The 7,442-nt window shown below is 35.7% G+C and overlaps 1 long non-coding RNA gene across 1 annotated transcript; it reads right to left on the reverse strand.

The window, feature by feature from the left end:
• Positions 1–372: 372 nt before the first annotated feature.
• Positions 373–6,963, reverse strand: LOC121736101. Its single transcript, XR_006036970.1, has 3 exons — positions 6,899–6,963; positions 2,334–2,335; positions 373–398 (listed from the first exon to the last, which is right to left on the reverse strand). It is a non-coding gene; the product is annotated as an uncharacterized LOC121736101 (long non-coding RNA).
• Positions 6,964–7,442: the final 479 nt, after the last annotated feature.

Raw genomic sequence — 7,442 nt, forward strand, 5'->3', positions numbered from 1 at the left:
GGGTACCGCCACACAGCTATACAATCAATATCAAAGACATGAGTTTGCCTTTCTTGGACAGCACTCATAAACGTTATGGCTGGGTTCTAAATTGTAAACAACATCAACATTCGTTCTGCACTAATGTCAGTGCTGCTATTTACCATGTGCATCAGCAACGAATTGAAGACATTTTTTTTATTCTGCGCTGTGCAGCTGTCGAGCCAAATATGTTACATGTTTGTTATATGATAATTATATCTCTGTTTCCAAGCAGGAATAAAACGCGGTCATAATATCTTCTTGCTTCCGTGTCGCTAAAGCATTATGCTATAAGACGGCTTAGATTCCGATGTTATTTTATCTCTGGAGATCTGATTATAATTATATACGTTGCAAGACGGTGGTAAAAAATATATCTGCTTTACAGGACTCCAACCTAAATCACTAAATCAGCGCTATAATAGATTCTAATATTATCTAGCACTGGCATTTTCTTGTGTGCTGTGTGTAAAGCTAACTTGCATACAATATCATTGACGCGGAATGGGGTCTCGCGGCGAATTTTGGAGTTTGACCTTTATTGATGTCGTTTAGACCTTAATATATTATGTAAACCTCCAAGTATATTATGTAAACCTCAAATCAAGGTTTCTTAACTTTTTAATTCCTATGATATTCACAACTGGCATTTGTTATGTCATTCTATTAAAATTATATCTATTGAATAGACGGTCGATTTTTCTTTTGCTCTAAACCTATTCCCATTTTCCATCAGCATGGTATCGGCTAAGTCGTCGTAATTCAAAATTTAATTTCTCTCTTCTGGGATCAAATGCATTTTTTATTTTGCGAACTACTTCTTCATTTTCGTCTTGATCTTCTTTGATTTCCTCTTCAATTTTCATCATTACCTTCACTTTTTTTCTTCCAAATCTGTTAGTTTTATTTTATTATTAAGTATGTATAAGTACTCTTTGATTTTTCAGTATTTTAATTTTTAATACCTTAATTACGCCATTTTTCCTTCGTTTTACCGCTTCGATGTCACAAAGGTGAACGATTACTAATGAATCGTCTGCTTACTGCGAAAACCCAATTATATCTGCAGGTTGTAGCATTGTGAGCAAATTTATTTTAAATGTTGGTGTTCATATTAAAGTGATATAGTACTCTTTAACAGACTGATGCTTCATGAAAAAAATTACAATGAAAAAAAATTTAAAGAACTTTATTGGCTGTAACACACAAGAATAAAAGGAATGCTGAAAACAACACAATTCTTTTTTGCAGTTTCGATGCTACGTTGCATAATGTCCACCTCTTTGTAGCTATGCCCCTGACTAAAAAGTGCTCAATTTTTTTAATGACTATTATTTTGCACAGCAAATAAAAGCAAAGCAGCGACAAACTCATTTCGGTTTTGTCCACCACATGCGTCAGAATATACTGTGAAACTAACTCAGAAGGGAGTAAAATTAAACAAGTACGTATCACTTATCGCCATTTATTAATTTATGACATACTTACATTTAAATTATCATTTCACTATTAATATTATGTAAATAATTAAAAATATGTATTATAATTTGAGCTTTAATATTATCATCCTTATTAAACTAAAATAAGTAGATAGTACAATATTCACGTCTTACTAACCTGTCTTTTCTTGAAGGCGACTCGTTCTGCGTAGCTAGCACGGGGTTTCCCAGTCGATTCTTCGGAAGAAAGTAATGGCAGTTTCTTTCCCATGTCTACATATCTTATTCCCGAGCATGGCACCACCCATCGACTTGAGTTTCAGTGGACAAAGACAAGAAACTCTTTCCATAGCAACCATTAAAGCAACGGCAATTATTTTTTTTTTGATATTTAGTTTCTTGGTTCTTTTTTTTTAATTATGGCACCTCGGCTATAAAACCATGGCCAGTGTCGAGTAAATGGCGGCAAATTCAAAAAATCGACGTGTAGCAACCTTGTCTATAGCCGGAATTATAGTTTTGATCTACGAAATACGAATAATAAAAACTAAGGAACTTTATTATTCGTAGTTTGTAGATCAAAACTATAATTCCGGCTATAGACAGGGTTGCTATACATCGATTTTTTGAATTTGCCGCCATTTATTCGACACTGGCCATGGTTTTATAGCCAAGTGCCATAATAAAAATAATAACAAAATCAAGAAACTAAATGTCGTGTTGACATATAGATTTTTAAAAGCGAAAGATATCGAGATACGAAAGAAACTTTTACTCCAATGTTTTTCCGGTAAAACTGTCAAAATTTAGTTTCTTTTGTTTGTCTACGTGCTTGTGCTAGCTATGCTGAAGTAATGGTCGACGGTGTTAAACCACTTTTCATGACATGACGTCTGTCAAACGTCAAAATGACGTTTGACAGTCGCCGTAGACATCGATGACAGTTATGTGACTAATATGAATCTGTTTAGACTAATATTAATAAAAATGTAAACAAACGGTAAAATACTTTAAAATAATACGTGTATGTAACAGTCGGTCATCCTCTAGGAACGAGTCTCTTCGTTCTAAGTTCATCACAACAAAATAATTTATCTATTTTTCATGAATTTCATGACATTGAAATTTACACATTCTTGCACTTTTTTTTTTACATTTAGATTCCAGACTCTTTACATTTCACTTTTAGACATTAAACATTTCAATTACCTACATTTTACTTATACACATTTAAAATTCCTTTTTTTTTTAACTGTCACTTTAAAGTACAATGTATATTTTAATAATTATTTACTATAAATTATTAGTAAGTATCAATTTATATATATAATATTGCTATTTTGACTAACAAAACAATTCCGTTTGTTTTCAAACATAATTTATATTAATTAACTTTACTTAACAATGGTTAACTTTGTATTAGTTACTTCCTTCACCATTACAAAGCAACCGCGATGTCGTGAGCCACTCCTGGGCAGCGAGTTCATACTTCGTACGCCATTCAGGCCTGGCTCAAGACACCCCTCACTTTCTTTCTTAAATATAGCTGTATGAATTGGGAGTTACTTCCTTCACTCACAACTCACAACTGCGATGATTTAAGCCACTCCTGGGCGACAAGTTCATATGCCCATCATGCCCCGCTTAAACCACCCCTCACTCAATCACTCATCATTATATTATTCGCTCAATCACTAATTCTCTTCGCTTGTATGATCTCTAGACTTTCATTAAGATAATTAGAATATTACTGTAATAATTTAAGTATAATAATATATTAATGTACTCTTTAATCACTTTTATAATATAAATTCATAATCAGTCTAAGTATTATCATCCTTACTATAATTGTTATTACTATCGTCACTTGAAGAGCAAGCAGCAGTATTACCGAAACTGAGCCAAGGATTAACTTTGTCTATAGCTACTATTGCTTCGTATTTAGGTCCCTTCCTGGTTAGTGGTGTATCCTTGTAGAATATTACAATTTATTAATTCATCGTCAACTATATAAACTTCGACATTACGATCACTTACTCATTGTATGTATTTTAATGTTAGTTGTGCGACCTAAAGGCAAATGTTATGGTATGTTCCCTAGCCCTCTTAATCGTGGTCCATTTATTGGTTCCCATTTTAACCCTAATTCTAAAGCATCGCTTTCACGAAAAAAGTAACCTCACTTCCTTAATTCACTTGACACACAGTAGTAATAAAATTAATGATGATAGGGAGCTTATACTTTGTATTGTTATTTTCTGATTATCTGACCTCTAAAATGTTTTTGCCTTTAGGCGCAATGACACCATTAGTTTTAATGCAATTTGACGCTTCATGACCTAAATAGTTGCAAACTGTACATTTTATTAGAGGTTTAGGACATTTAAAACTAGGATGTCCGACACCTTGGCAATTAAAACATTGAACTTGGCTATTGTATATTATACTCGTACTGTTAGTATTACTTTTGGTAATATTGTTCGTTATCTTTGTATAACTATTATTGGGAGCTGCTAAATATTTTTGATGCCGTCTATCTCTATTATTACTGTACTAATTGACTATGATTTTGCGACATAATGGTTTTGCTACTTTTTCTTTGTTTATATATCGCGGTAGACATTTGGTCAGATTCATTATGCTCACTTAATCGCTTACGCAATCTACTGATCTCACTTTCAAGTACCTTAAGTCTCTTCTTCCTGTGAGACTTTCCTCCCATAGTGGTGTGCACGACGTGCGCGGTCAGGGCTCCTGCTCCGGTGGCCGTCACGCCGGTCTCTAGCTGCTGGACTGCTGCTTCGTGTCCGCGAGCTGTCCCGCCGGTCAACGTAGCGTGGAGTGGCCGACGTGCGTGCGCGGCTCGGATCATGTGTAAATATGTGTAATATACGTTTGATTAAATAAAAAAAAGGTGATAATCTCATAATATTGTTTATGTAATCTATATATCAATACGTGAGCCAAAAACTTTGTATCCCTTTTGACCAAAAATGGGGAAACGTAGGTGAATGAAAATTTGCACAGTTATAGCACAGTATAGCAATATGACATAGGGACTATACTGTGGTTATAGTTTATATGGTGAAGGAGTGCATCGAGCTAATATTATTTTGAAATTATGCTTTTATCATAAATTTTTTTAACAAATAAAACATTACACACACTACAACACACACACAAGGGAAAATGACAGATTTTTGAGTGACAAGCCTATACATACGAATTATTTTATTTGTTTTTATTTATTTATTTAATTCAGGCATCTTGGCCATAGATATTATAAATACCTTATAGACTAACAAACATACAATTATACTAAAAACTAACACTAACACTAAAACACTAAACACGTATTGTCTGCGACGTGGGACGCGACTTGTTCGGAAGTCGTCCTCGGAACCTCCTGTAGACGACTCCGATCGGCCAGAACTCCTCCTTCTCGAAGGTCGGTAGATGGTGCGTCGGGACTCTCACCACAAAGGAGCTAAAATTCACTTTGTGGCGGGACTCCAAGCGCTCGACCCTCAAGACGAAGTGGGTCTTGCTCCTGATGTAGTCCACGACCTGCTCGACCGTCGTGGACCAGTGCAGCCTGGACACGTACTGCGGCGTCGCGCATGGTTGCGGACAACAGGTTTCTTCTTCTTCCTCTCCACTCTTACAAACCAGTCATCATCGCACTTTCGATCCTTTTTGGAGGGAGGACACTCCTTTGCAGGGGCCTCCTTTTTCCCTTTGTTTTTGGAACACGGCCGGCACCTCATCAAGGATATAATATCCTGCACGCTTCTTTCAGTTCCATCCCTCCGTCGCGATGGCGTATTCGCGCTCTGGCCGAGCGTCTCGTAGAGCAAATGCTTCCCCTGGCAAATCTCCTCGCTGGTGAAGGAGGACTTGCAGATCTGCATTATGCTAACCTCGTCCATTGTGTCGATGGAAACGCCAGCAACTCATTCGCCACGAGCGCCATGGTGACGTGCAGCGGCAATCAGCCGCGCGATTCGCGAAAATAATATTAATTAATAATTAATAATATTTGCTGCGTGTGCATAACGTGGAGCGCGACCGTCCGCTGGCTCGACATAATATTACACACCGACGAATTATACTCCTTTATTTATGGTTGAAGTCTGTCGATGACAGTTATGTGACTAATATGAATCTGTTCAGACTAATATTAATAAAAATGTAAACAGACGGTAAAATACTTTAAAATAATACGTGTATGTAACAATAAACACACTTCAGTGATATGAGGCGAAATACACGTGGAAAGATAATTAAATAAAATAGGTACTTCCGAACTACCCCTTTTCCGTTTACGTCAGACCAGGCAAAGCAATATTAGCATAATTTGGCATCTTCAATTTGATGGTATCCATTAGGAGGTTATGGAAAATTGTTAAGGGACGTTTTCAATGTTTCTTATATGGATGCAAAATTAACAGGTGTCACTTTATTATTAACTATGTATTTGAATAATTGTATTAGCTAAACTATTAACAAACCTATCAGATTTCATGAGATTTTACTTGAGTATCTAAATTACTTTTAATTTAGATACTCAAGTTTTTTTTTAATTTTATTTTAATTTTATTTTATACGTGGGAGAGCCATGCTTCGGCACGAATGGTCCAGCTCGACCGGAGAAATGCCACGTTCTCACAGAAAACCGGCGTGAAACAGCGCTAGCGCTGTGTTTCGCCGAGTGAGTGAGTTTACCGGAGGCCCAATCCCCTACCCTATTCCCTTCCCTACCCTCCCCTATTCCCCTATGTTATTACCCTATTCCCTTCTTAAAAGGCCGGCAACGCACCTGCAGCTCTTCTGATGCTGCGAGTGTCCATGGGCGACGAAAGTTGCTTTCCATCAGGTGACCCGTTTGCTCGTTTGCCCCCTTATTTCATAAAAAAAAAAACGTGCTGTTGCTGGAAAGGCATTAGTATCAAATAAATCTGAATATGTGGCAATCCTAGCTTTTATTTTATTTTCCTCTACTTTTCCCTTTTTTATTGGGCATAATATAGAAGAAATAGCGGAAATAGCGATAATAGGATGAATACTAACATTAAAATTGTTGCACCTCTAATTTCAGCTAATTAATGCTTATTACTCGACGTAGTCGTAGCACATTACGTTTTGAACTTTTGGTAAGTTTCTCGAATCAGCTTTCACATAAATAAGAGAACTTGCATTTAACGAACCAGCCATTATTAATACCGTCCGTCGGCACAGGGTTCCCAAAGGGAGGGTTGCGCAAAGAGGTGGCTCTTAAGTCTTACATACATATGTAAGACTTAAGAGCCACCTCTTTGCGCAACCCTCCCTTTGGGAACCCTGTGCCGACGGATGGTATTAATAATGGCTGGTTCGTTAAATGAATGGAGATGAATATTGAACAAAAATTAAATTGAATTATCTTATATCTTTATAACCGTGGTTTTGCAATGATACACCGGCGAGCTTTACCGACGAGCCATAAAACTGCGGTCTTACTCGTCCGTCGATTTTTTTTTCTTTTTTTTTTTCATTTATTGAAGTTAACAAACAGTAACCATAGTGCATAATTATAATCATGTATATAAAAACAAAAACTTAGTTACTACGGAACCAACGGCGTTAACTTCAAATTACTTAACTATATTTCTAATCATCCAGTTGAGATTAAGTAATATTAAATATATAATAAGTACACTAATATTTAAAACATTAATGGTAAACTAAAACTAAAAGCTAAAAGTACATAATGAACTGATTGATGTTCTTATAATATATATGATTTACAATTTATAAGTATATTTTTGATGTTAAATCATTGTGACACGTTTTGTAGTGACGTCTAAATAATCTAATACAAGCATAATAAGATTTTATTGTTACAAATAGATTATACTTAATTACAGCTAACTAATTACTTTGTCAGTACTATTATTAAATAATTTTAGAATTTCTTCTTTATATTTGGTTATTTTATAGCTA

Source organism: Aricia agestis, chromosome 18, assembly GCF_905147365.1.
Source record: "Aricia agestis chromosome 18, ilAriAges1.1, whole genome shotgun sequence".
In the NCBI taxonomy this organism is placed as follows: domain Eukaryota; kingdom Metazoa; phylum Arthropoda; class Insecta; order Lepidoptera; family Lycaenidae; genus Aricia; species Aricia agestis.